This window comes from Equus przewalskii, chromosome 14 (genome assembly GCF_037783145.1).
Source record: "Equus przewalskii isolate Varuska chromosome 14, EquPr2, whole genome shotgun sequence".
In the NCBI taxonomy this organism is placed as follows: Eukaryota; Metazoa; Chordata; class Mammalia; order Perissodactyla; family Equidae; genus Equus; species Equus przewalskii.
The window spans coordinates 81,367,600-81,379,751 of record NC_091844.1 but is presented as its reverse complement, the minus strand read 5'-3'; the positions used below and the strand labels follow the sequence as shown (position 1 = coordinate 81,379,751).

The following is a 12,152-nucleotide window of genomic DNA, read 5'->3' as shown; positions in this document are numbered from 1 at the left end:
ATCAGCATTCTTAGGAAAGCAAGATGACCTGATTTTTATTTTCCCTTGTAAGCATGTTGTGATGAATCCACAAAAATAACTGTGCCTTTCCCCAGGTCTGGTGGATAGCTTGCGTAATGGTGTTATTTCCAACAGGGCAGTAGTTTTTGGGGAAATACAGAGGGTGCAGGCAGGGAATAGACAGAATCGGAGAAAGCTTCAGGAAAGGAAACTCAGTGAGACTTGAAAGTGACTGACCGAGGAAGAGCCCGGGAGCTCTCAGTCCATGTTTTCCCCTCATTATTCTGCAAAGTAGAGAGGCAGAGGAGGAGTGATCAGAAGGGCACGGAAAGAACAAATCACCGGGAGACAGTGCCTCGGGTGTCCGGAGTCAGGGAAATCTGTCAATGGCGTGAATGCACTGGCGAGAGGAAAGGCCATTGAGTGTGACCTTCAGCAGGACACCAGGACTTGCAGGGCTGGGGGGAGGGGGACTGGATGGCAAGTGTTAGGGAGATGGGTAAGACTGAATCAGTGAGGGAGAGAGGGGAGGGGAGCTGGGAGCTGACCCTGGGGAGGCAGAAGGGGATAGATCTGAGAACCCAAGGTGCAGCTTGCTACTGTGATTCAGTGCCACATCAGGGAAGCAGACGAGCAGATTTGGGGATCAAGACCCAGGCCTCGAGTTGCCACACCTCTATGAGCTTCAGTTTTCAAATATGCAAAATGGGAACAACCATAACGCTTCCCAGTGTTCTGAGAATGAAATGAGGTGATGGACACTGCGTAAAGGGTTAGTCCAGAGCCAGGGGCTGGGAACACAGCAGAAGTGCCATGCGTACTGGTTCTGTCTCGCTTCTTTCCTGGAGGAGGGGGTCAACTCTGAAGCAAAGGAAGACACAAAGGGGAAGGTCACGGAGGAGAAGGGGAGAGGTGGGGGATAGGGAGCTTATGTCAGTGGCTCCCAAACTCAAGCCCATTTTGATCTTTAATCCTAATATTTGTATTTCTAAATTAGCACTGCATTTCAGAGTGTCAAGTTCATCTGATCAGCACTCTGCCTTCACCCAAGTGAGGTAGTTAAGCCTCATTTCTTGATATAACTGAGGCCCAGAGAGGTTGGGGCTTGTCCTATGTCACACAGCCTGTGAGAGGAGAAGCTGGGGTGAGAATATTGCAGTGAATTCTGAATTATTCCTATTGGTGTTAGAAGCAGGGGTCCCCGGGCTGGCCGGTCCCCACCCCACCTGGCCTGGGGCTCGTTGCCTCTGGAAGAGGGAGCACAGTGAATCCACAGTGGGGATCTGGCGCCTCCCCCATCCAACCACGCCAATGACCTTCACAGCGAAATTTCTCCTCAAATCTGGTGAGAGTGTCTGACTAGGGGAAGAGTGAGTCACTGCTGGCCTTAATCGGAGCAGAAAAACGAACGTGCTAAAGTCATCAGGGGTGCGGGATGGAAGCACCGGATGCTGTTTCCTCTACAGTCCGGGACAGAATGTCCTTGGGAAGGTAAGAGCCACTCGCTGGTGAGAACCTCTGATAGGAAAAGCTTCTGCTCTCAGGTCACAACGTCTCCAGCCACGCTGGGGCTGCAACTCCCCCCATGGAATCTCCATACAGGCCAAGTTTATGTTACACTGATTACACTGGAAGACAAAACATTTTGTACGATACCAACAAAAGCCATGGATAAAGGACGTTATTTAAAAATGAGCCTTGTTCTAAAGAGAAACCTGCTTTCAATCATAACCCATTTCCCATGAGGTTCATTGCAAGCAGAAATCAATGTAGTGTCCACGGACCTAGTGGGTGTCTGGAGCGCCGGGTTCTGGTTCTGGCTGGGCGCTGACCCTGCGTGACCCTGGGCGGCTTCTTTCCCCTCCCTTGCCCTCAATTTTCCTATCTGTAAAATCAGAGATTTGGGCTATAGCTCCAAGGCCCTTTCCAACCCTGGTCTGTCAGCTCCCACTTCCTCTCCAGCGGTAACACACTTACAGAAGCAAGAGGTGGTTAACTGGGAAAGTCTTCGTGCTGCTGCTTACCTTCTTCCCTCTGCCCAGAACAACTTTCACGTCCCGGCTTCTCTACCTGGAATTCCCTTTTTCCTTCTTTACACCTGGCCCAGGCTCACTGCTTTCACAAGCCCTCAGGCGCTGGGGTGAGAGGCTGGATACTGTGGTCATTTGCTGGGGCTGCCCTAACAAAGTGCCACAAACCAAGGCGCTTAAACAAGAGAAACTCATTGTCTCACAGTTCTGGAGGCCAGAACTCCAAGATCAGGGTGTCGGCAGACCTGGTTCCCTGTGTGAGAGAGAATCTGTTCCAGGCTCTCTCCTAGCATTTGCTGGTTTGTGGCAGTCTTTGGCGGTCCTCGGCTTATAGATGCATCACCCGGGTCTGTTTTCATCCTCACATAATGTCTGTCTCCACATTTCCCCTCTTTATGAGGACACAAGTCACGTTGGATGAGGGACCCACCCTACTCCAATGTGACCTTATCTTAACTAATCACAACTCTATTTTCAAGTAAGTCACATTTGGAGGATCTGGGGATTAGGGACTTCAACTTAATGAATTTTGGGGGGACACAATTCAACCCACAACAGGTACCCTCGTGTGTGTTCCTGGGTTTCCTTCCCTTCTGGCCCTATCACACTGTGGACCCATCTCTCCCAGAGTGGCCTGAGCAGCAGACCTGATTCAGCCAGAACCACGTGTCTGGACTGTGGGCCAGAGAGAGCAAACACCAGCAGAGTTCACACCTGGCTGGGGGATGAGGGAGACCAGGCCCAGCTCTTTGGGGGAGGGGCATCAGCTGGAAGCTGGGCGGAGCTACAGAGGAGGGAGGCGTGGTCAGGGAGGAGAGAACCAATCAGGAGACGGGCAGGTCCACCCAGGTTACCGCTACCTAAAAATAAAGACTATCATTTCTGCGGTCAGAGCCCTTTGCAGTTTGCACGCACCCTCCGTTTGACAATTTCTTTTGGCATGAAAACCCTGGATGGGCAGGAGATGTCTTTTGCCCGGGTGACACCTTGCCAAAGTAGTGTAAATGGGCCCTCAGCTCCCGGTCGGGGACTCACCTGCCTGGCTTCCTGGCCCCCTTGTCTCTTCAGAGTCTGACTCCAGGCTCCAACCCCGGGTCTCCCTTGAGGACTGGCCTGGCTGCCCGCCCTTTGCGTGGTTACCTCTTTGTCTCCTACGATTTCATTCCGCAAAATTCCCCTTGCAAAGCCCAACGGCGGGGAGATTTTTAGGGGGCAGCTCCATGGCTGCCTCAATTGTGAAGTTTCTTTGACACGCCCACCCTCTGCGTGCCTAAGTCTGAGAAGCAGAATGTCTGTGCGTGCTGGCTCCTGCATTTTTTGGCTTGTGACTTCAGCGACTTCCGATCTGGCTGAGCACTGTCATAGGTAATGCCCTTCCTAACCTTGGGGCACAGGCTTCTAGTCCTGCTTCCCCTGGGTGGGCCCGGAGACCAGTCCCCTCAGCTTCATCTGTCCTGGCCATCAGGGCGGGACCAGACATGCCCACTTCAGTCCCGGACAGAGTATATCCCCAGTTCCAGGCCTTCCCCGCTGAGGCCACCGGGGCTGGGCCTCTGGGTGCCTCCTCTGTCTTGGGGAGCTGTGAGCCACCCTTAGGCTGCTGTCCTCTGGCTCCTCCTCTCTGAGCCCCTAAGACCTTTCCCAAGGGAGTGCTTCCAACCCAAGCCTCCCCTCTCCCAGCCAAGAGAAGGCAGAGCAGAGGGAGCTGCTCACCAGGGCCCTCCCTGCTGTTTCTGCCCCAGCACAGGGTCTTGTTCCACCTCCTCTCTGAGCCATGAAGAGTGGGCTTAGGAGTCTGAAGGACTTGGGTTCGAATCTTTCCCTCACTTATTAGGTATAGGTTCTTGGGCTAGTGTCTCAACTGCTGTGATGTTCAGTTTCCTTATTTGTAAAATGAGAATATGAATTTCAACTCCAGTTGGGAGAATGAAGTGGGATAACGTGTGACAGAGCACCCACCACAGAGCTGGCACACAGCAGACCCTCGGCTCATTTTCCTTCTCGTCTCCCTTCCACCCTACTTTGTCTGTCTCTCCACTGTCTGGCCAGCTGGTCTCTCTGGAGGTGGTCCTCAGTCCCGTTTCTACAACGTGTGCATGACATCTCTGAAAGCTCCTCCCCACTCCAGAAGGTGAAGGGTTGGGCAAGGTGCCGCTGGTGGCCTGTTTTACCGAAGAGGAACCTGAGTTCAGAAAGGTGACTCTGCCATGGCCAGCCTGGAGCCCAGGCTTTCTCAAGTCTCCCTTCTGATTTCTCAGCCTGGCTGGGCCATGGCCACATACAGGAAGCATGCGGTGACTAGCGGTGCGTGGAGTGGGGGGTCTGAGGGGCGGGGGGAGGGGTGGATGACCAGATCTTAAATTCGATCCCGTTATCTTTGCCAAATTGATGTCTGAGACGTGAGTCTCCTCAGCCTCATGGGGGACCTGCCTTCCCTCCCATTCTGTTTCCCTCTAGCCGTACGCATGTGCTTAACTTTCACCAGAACCTTGTAGCCTTTTGTAATGTGTCCCATAAAAATACTAATTTGTTATTTATTATCTCACATGAGTCCCTCTTTATGTCTGAAAACTTGCTTACAAGTTCCTTGGGGGCAGGGACCACATCTTCTGCTTTTCTTGCGTTTCTTTTCTTAGTGTTGAGCACATTGCTGAGCTCATGATAGGTCCTGGAAAGATTCTATTGTCTGCTTTTGAGTCTACGCAAGCAATAGAAGCTGTCCATAAGCTAGGTGGATTACCAAGTGAGCTCTATTATTTCATTATTTCATTTGATCTTCTCACCCACCATGTGTGTTAGTTATTGCGGTACGGAATATAGGAAAACTGAAGTTCAGAGACACTCAGCGACTTGCCCAGGGTTGCACAGCTAGTAGTTTTGAAGCAGTAGGTGGGACTGCAGGACCTGGATTGAGCAAGGATTAAGGTACATAGCACAGTCAAGCACATGCTTGGGTTCCACAGAATTTAATCTCATGGCTTAAGCCTGTCCCAGTCAAGGGACATAACCAGAGTGATAAATCTGATCTGTATCCTTAAGATGGCTGAGTTCATCTTTCGCCTCAGACTGAAAGTCTCTTTAGGAAATCATTTCCTTATGTTAACTTTTTTGAAATGAAGTTTTTGGACTAAATACATATTTTCCATTTTTTTTTATTGCATGAGCACAGTATTTATCTCATCGAGAATTATGATAAACCTCCTGAATGTTTCATGTTTTTCACGATTCATATGGAACAAATTAAAAACAACTTTCCATAGTCTGAATTGCCCCAGAGAATGGCTCAAAGACGCTTCCTCCTGCCTGCTCCCTCCGACTTCCTGTCTGCCTCGAATTTCACCACCTACAACCTGCGAGAGACTCCGGTGAAGAGGATCCCCACAAAGCACCTGGCCCCTCGTCCCAGCACATCTGGAGGCTTTTACTGGTGGGCCGCCATGTCCTATGAGGGAGAGGGTGTCATTTAAGATGACTTTTGTTTGTAGGCACACACAATTGGGAAGATTGGTAATTTTTATTACTGAGTTCAGGTTTTAAATGTACTTTGTCAGTCACTTCTGTCAGTATTTTAAAAAAGGAAAATGTAAGCCACCAACATATGAGCTTTCAAAAGACGCACTCTGCCAGAACATGTTTGTGACGCTGTAGGTGTCAGTGAGTCTGCTGGTTTCTAGGATTTGAACTGTCACCGTCACACTCGACTCTGCCTCAGCATGCCCCAGTTACAGGACTAAGAAGTGGTCGAATGTGGTTTTAAGTCTGACAAATTGAAATGGCAAGCAATAGGATATATTGGAGTATATGAGGAAGCCATTTGGTGTAAACCTAATTTGGCCCGACTGTTTTTTCCAAAAGGGCCTGACTGTGGCCGTTGAGCACACATTGGATATCTGCTTTAAAACATTTCCTATGGCAGGAAGAAATGGCCTTAAGATAAAGGTGCAACTTCCCCCAACATTGGCGTTTCCTTAGGGATAAGCATCTTTCCTTAGGCTAGGAACTGATTGCTGAGCTCACCTGTGACCACCCAGCTTGAGACCGCAGACTGCTACCCTGCTGTGTTCACCGAGACGGCGGACCTACCTGCTGTTTCCATCAATCGCTGTGACGACAGAGCAGTCTCGTGACTATTGTAAAAGGGACATTTCAATCCTATGTGGGACATCTTCTCTGGGGATATGTGACCACTCTGTGCACCCCACTTCTTTGGTGCCCTTTCTTCCTTTGGGGGAAAAAGGCCCTGGGCCATGGTCCTCACATTTTAGCTCAGAATAAACTCATCCCAAATTTTCATTTATAGATTGGTTATGGATTATTTTCGTCGACAAATCCATGTCTGTTGGGCTAGGAAGAACTGTTTCATTTCCATTCTACCATGTCGTTTCAGGAAAACTGGCTCTGAGTGACAGCTCCACCATTCTGTAATGGTAGACTTGAGAAAATCACTTATCTTCTCAGTAAAGCGGGGCAACAAAACCAACTTCAGTGAGTTATTGTGAAGAGGAAATACACACGAAGTACCTAGTAATTCAAGAAATTTTGGTGAGGAGCCAAAGTATTGGGGCAGTGAACCTGTTGATCTGGCTCAGGGAAATCTGGTGAGGGTAGGATCAGAGCCGGCATCTTCCCACGCTTCTTCACATCTCTTTCACACCTCAAAACCAAAACATACACAGAAGGGCAAGGAGTGGGTCTAGATTTCTTCAAAAGGACAGTGGGCATTAGCTTTGTGGACTCTGTTCCGACGCTGAGCAGGGAGTTCAAAAGGAAGACAGTCCTTTGCTAACCACAGAGAGCTGAGATGCCCCAGGCACTGGGTCTGTGGAGAAGAGACTTAATTGGAGTCTCAGGGATGGCCCTCCACACGTGGAGGGGCAACTGGGTCTTCTCTCTGGGATCTTTCCTGGCCTCAGTGGCCACAGAGAATAAAGGTGGTGAAGAGGAGATAGGAGGAAGTGCTAGGTAGGTCCCAGTGTCTGTCCATCCATCCATCCATCCATCCATCCTCCTTTTAACAGTTATTGAGGCTTATTCCATGTTAGGCATTGGGCGTAGGGCTGAGCATACAGCATGGATCTCAAAGGTCATTGTCTTTGTAAGACCACTCTCAGGCTCTCTCTATCAAGTAATTCTGGTCACTTTTCTTCACAGAATTTTTCACTCTCTGAAATTACATTCTGTATTTTTATTGCATGTCTCCTCCGCTGGAACACCAGCTCCAGGAGAGCAAGGACCTTGTTTGTCTGGCTCATAGATCGGTTCCGGGCACTACCACAGTGTCTGGCACACAGTGATCGAACAAGCTGACTTCAGAGGGATTAATGGCGCTGACCCAGTGCAGGGAGTTCAGGAACCATATTGTAAAAGTGGCAGAGGGAGCTTCACCTGGAGAGGAGGCTGTACTGCTCTGGTAATCTGGTGGCAGCTCAGAGGTAAGCTACTGGTTTGGTAATTGTGATAGACTTTCTTACCCTTCCCTCCCCACAGTCTTTTCCCTGTAACTGTGCAGGACCCTCCCACCTGGGTTTTGGCTTGGCCGTGTGCCTTGCTTTGGCCCACGGGAAGTTAGCAAAAGGGATGCAAACAGAGACTTCCACAGCCCCTGCTCACTGGGCTTGCTGCTCTTGTCCTCTGTCATCACTCGAGAACATGCCTGGGCTCCTCTGTGTAGGGATGAAGACAGCAGAGTGGAGTTTCCTCAGATGTTCCAACTGAGATCACCCGGGATCCACTGACAGCTGGCTGACCGAGGATGTGCGAATGAGGCCACGCAACGCAAGTGAGTGCAGCCCGGATCCCACAGACTGTGCACCCAATCACATGCCACTTCAGCTGCATGCCACTGAGGTTGTGTAGATATTTGTTATGCAGTGTTATTGTGGCCATAGGTGACTCATGCGGAGCTTTATAAGGGGGTTATAGACGCTCTTTCCATTGGTCTTAATTATAATGGTAATAGTAGTGACAGAAATTCTAATCATTAGTTACTGTTTATTGAGTATCTACAAACTGGGCCAGACACTGTTCTAGGAACTTGCCATGTTTTATTTCTAATCCTCACAGCAAGCTTACAAGGTGGCAAAGTGACAAGACCACCACCACTTCTGCCACTTAATGAGCTGTGTACACAGATATGGGACACAGATGGCCTGGGGTCACACTCGGGCTTCACCTCCCTTCTAGTTTTGTGACCTTGGGCAACATTGAGGTTATACTTAACCTCTCCGTGCTTTAGTTTCCAGATATATAACATGGGGACAATAATAATGTCACCTTATAGAGCTGTGTGAGGACTGAATAAGGTGACACATGCTGTGTTAAAGCAGTGCCCAGGACGCCATTCTCGCCAATGTCACTGTTATCATTATTATTATGAGGTGACAAGCCCTGGGCTAAACATTTTATATTTATGCCCTCACTTCATTCTCACAAAACCCAGGAGAAGGGTCTTATTAGCTCCATTTTATTGAAGAAGAAATGGAGGGTGGCGAGGTTAGTACTCACGACCACCCATCTGAGAGATGCTGAGTCAACAGAATCAAACCTGGAGGGCAAACTAGTTCCCCGGGCCGCCGCCTCTCATTGATCCCGGCTGGTTTTCGTTCCCTCTGCCTGGGAAGGGTTCCCTGAGCCTCTCACACCAACCTAGACTCCGAGAGGCCCTGCGGACGAGGCGGCTGCTTTCTCTCAGGCGGTCTTCCCGTCTCCCTCAATAGGAGGTGTTCAGTGGAGTGTGTGGGAGGCATGTGCTGGGACACACCTGGGTGTAGACTCTTGTGTGTCCCTGGAGGAAAGAGCCTTGCACAATGCTCCTGTCCACTTCTGCCACTATCCCCTCATGGGACCTGGAACCCCTCCCGCTTCTTGTCTGCGTCCATTTTCCGCTGCTCCCTAAAGAGGATTGCATCTTCCTTCACTGCCTTCCTTATGGGGCTTCCCCGGGACTCAGAACACAGAGGGTGAGTTGGGTCTTGCAGGGCTCCGTGCTCTAGCTGCAGGGTGACCCTTTGCCACCTGCAGACTGAGTCCTGCTTGTGCGGGGACCGTCCAGGCCTGGGGGAGCACAGAGGGAAGCCCCAGGTTGGGCAGTGTTCCTGCCCACGTGCTCGAAGCATGTCTCCCTGCCGTGCCCATGCAGCCCTTCCTCTGCTGCATCCCAGGGCTCCCACACTCCTCCCTCCCAGTACTGGTCACCTGGAAATGCCGCCGTGCACCTGTTCCAGATGTGCGGCTGTGCAGCATGCAAAGTGTGCTTCTAGTGTTTTCTGTTCTGTCTTTTGGTATAGTCAAAAAATTTCTGAATGAATATGTGCCCACATTTTAACAGTGAGGGGTGGGATAAGTTTGGGGGGGCCTTTTGATTTTTACTTTACACTTTTGTTTTCGGTTCAGGTGTTTCCCCGTGGGAATGAGAGCCGATGGAAGGCAAGGATGAAACCAGGTCCTCTCTGGGGCCTCAGATCGACCCTGGCATCGAGAAGGCACTCAGGAAGTGTTTGCTGAATAAATACATGAATGAAAGAATGTCTGCAAACAGAACTTTTCCTTTCTTTTCTGTGACTAAGGCCCTCCTTGTACGTTACATCCACTGGCTGAGTCTCTGAATTTTCCCCATGAGTGCGAGTCTCTGCCTAGGTAAGTTGTCTGGCACGTCAACCTGGCCCCTGCCTTCTGCCATCATAACTTCCTGGACCTGCCTGCGTGTCGCGCTGTCTGCGCTCCTGGAACCTCCATCGCTCAGCCTTGCCATGTGTTACCTGTGGGGTCCTCCCTGGCTGATATACCCCTCCTGGGAAGAAGAGTAAAGAGGCAGGGCTTAGGAGTATGCTGCACAGCCTTCGTATCAGAAGGGAGGTGGAGCCTTCACACCTGGCCTGTAACTGTGAAAACCATGAGACCCCAGAATCTCACCTCTGTGACTCTCTCCTTGTTGGCACCAACTATATGACACTTTAAATGCAAAGACCTGTGGGTTCATCTTCAGAGGCATCGTGGGAACAGAGTAGCTGGGAAGAACCTTACCCCCTTACAGCAGGGCTGGGTGGGGCGCCAGGGCTGGCCCAGGAGGAGAGGCCCCTCAGGGAACACCATGGGTGGTACCAGTTTCAGAGAGGAAAGAGAATGAGATTGAGGCCTCCTGAGGCCTGAGCTGAGAATAAACCGGGGGTGTGAGACCAGCCCAGTCCCAAGAGAGAAGCCTGGGGCTGGACAGGGAGAAAGCTGTGGACTCCAGCATGCCTCCTGGGATTGAGACCTCCTCTCCTCACCCTCCCATCCTTACCCTTGTCCTGAGGATGAGACCCAGAGGCACAGCCTGGAGTCCATTCTCCCACGCAGGAACTGCTCCCCATCCTCTACGGCCTTCCCTTGGAAGAGGAGCGCTGGGGTGCAGCTATTTCACTTGGAAGCTCTCTAGCTCTGGGAAATTCCCTTCCCTCATCCATCCATATATAGGCTTGGTCTGGGCAGTGAGGAATGACATGTATGGGGTCCAAACAGTGGGGTTTAGGTCTTTGTTTCCAAGCAGTGGGGTTTAGGTCTTTGTTTCCATAGTCACTAAGGAACAATAGACACCGGGGGAGTGGAGAAGGGAGGGAGTGAAATCACAATGTCGTAATAGGATGTTCTCAGAGGAGACTGCATTCCCTGCCTCAGACTCACAGGAGACGGCAGAGATTGGGCCATGATCGATGGCAACAGCATTGCCACTCCAATGTGGGGATGACCCCTGGCTGGCTGTGGTCACCCGGGCAGTCCAGATAGACTTGAGCAAAAAGACAGAGTTATAGGTGGACGATCCTGCTCCTCTCAAACGAGGCAGAGTTCAGAGAAGAGGAGGGACCTGGCAGTGCTCTGTAATGGAAGGAAATGGAAGATAATTTCTCTCTGATACGTTGCGGATGCCGAATGCCCCTGGGAGCGCCTAGAAGAGGCCTAATTGCCTGATGAAGTTAATGCACCTCTTAGACCTGGAGAATGATGGGCTTCCCTCCTCTGTGTTGATTTGGAGCAAGGGCCTTCTCTAAAAGAGTTGACAAAATTGCACCCATAAGTCTTTGCTTTCGTGGCCACTTTAAACTACTCTGCATTGCCTGGTTTTGTCTAGCCTAGGGTTTTAAAACATTTTGAAATCACAGATTCTCTATAATTTAAAAAAGAAAGGACAAAAAAAAAAGATTCTGATGAGCCTATGGTAATAAACAAGATTTGCTCTAATTTAGAACCCGGTTGGAGGAAACGTTTAAAATGGACATGTGGAGATTCTGCATTATGGAACTGAGGAAATAAGCACAGGGTGGGTTTGGGGAGACGGACATGAGTCAAAACGCCACTGATCGCCTGACCTCCATTAGGCCCTATTCTGACTGCTGGACAACAGTGACCTGTCGGGTCTCTTGGAATTTGTATCAGTTTAGAGAGAATGTCCAGTAATCACTGAGAAGTCTGCTTATTTCCTTTCCTCCAGTGCATAGTCACCCTAGTAAAAGGCTGTAGGTCCTTTTGGGAAGGGCTGGGAAAAAGATGAATGGTATAAATTTTTGGCAGTGTAGCACGGTCCTTCCTCAAGGGAACTGGCCTTCATTCAAGGGGCTTGTGTGTGTAAACTGGCTCAAGTTGGGAATTGATTGAGGGGCCATGACTCTGTTTTTGATGATTCAGATTGGACTTCTGTTTATTCTGCCTAGAACTCTTCCGTGTATGCAGATCAAGTAAAAATTTAGTAGACTGTCAATCTGTTTCTCTTCTTAAGGACATCGTGATTCCATTAGCTAGCACCATAGTTCTCTGTGAGTCAGACTATTCTGGTTACTGCTTTGACTCTGACGTCCACTGAGGTAGCCATGCCCACCTTCTCTTTGGTGATTAGGTGCTGCCACTTGACCCCTGCCACCCTGGGATCCAGTTGCCCCCATTGCATCTAAAGATCCCAGTTCAGTGGCCACGGTTCCCATGGTAATATCTGACCTACAGAGAAGAGTGACCACAGAAGACTTTAGACGTGCTGGGGCTCCCCCAACACATTTGTTTCTCATGGTTGTGGTGAAGTTCTGTCCTCTGGACCCTTTTCGGTTGGAGGAGTAGCTCTTGGGTGACAAATTCACTCTAACATTCCAATCTTCC

General features: G+C 50.1%; 1 long non-coding RNA gene across 1 annotated transcript; it reads left to right on the top strand.

Annotated features, from left to right (window-relative positions):
• Positions 1–5,187: 5,187 nt before the first annotated feature.
• LOC103566392 (uncharacterized) lies at positions 5,188–9,559 on the top strand. Its single transcript, XR_548481.2, has 3 exons — positions 5,188–7,462; positions 7,702–7,809; positions 9,423–9,559. It is a non-coding gene; the product is annotated as an uncharacterized lncRNA (long non-coding RNA).
• The last annotated feature ends 2,593 nt before the right edge of the window (positions 9,560–12,152 follow it).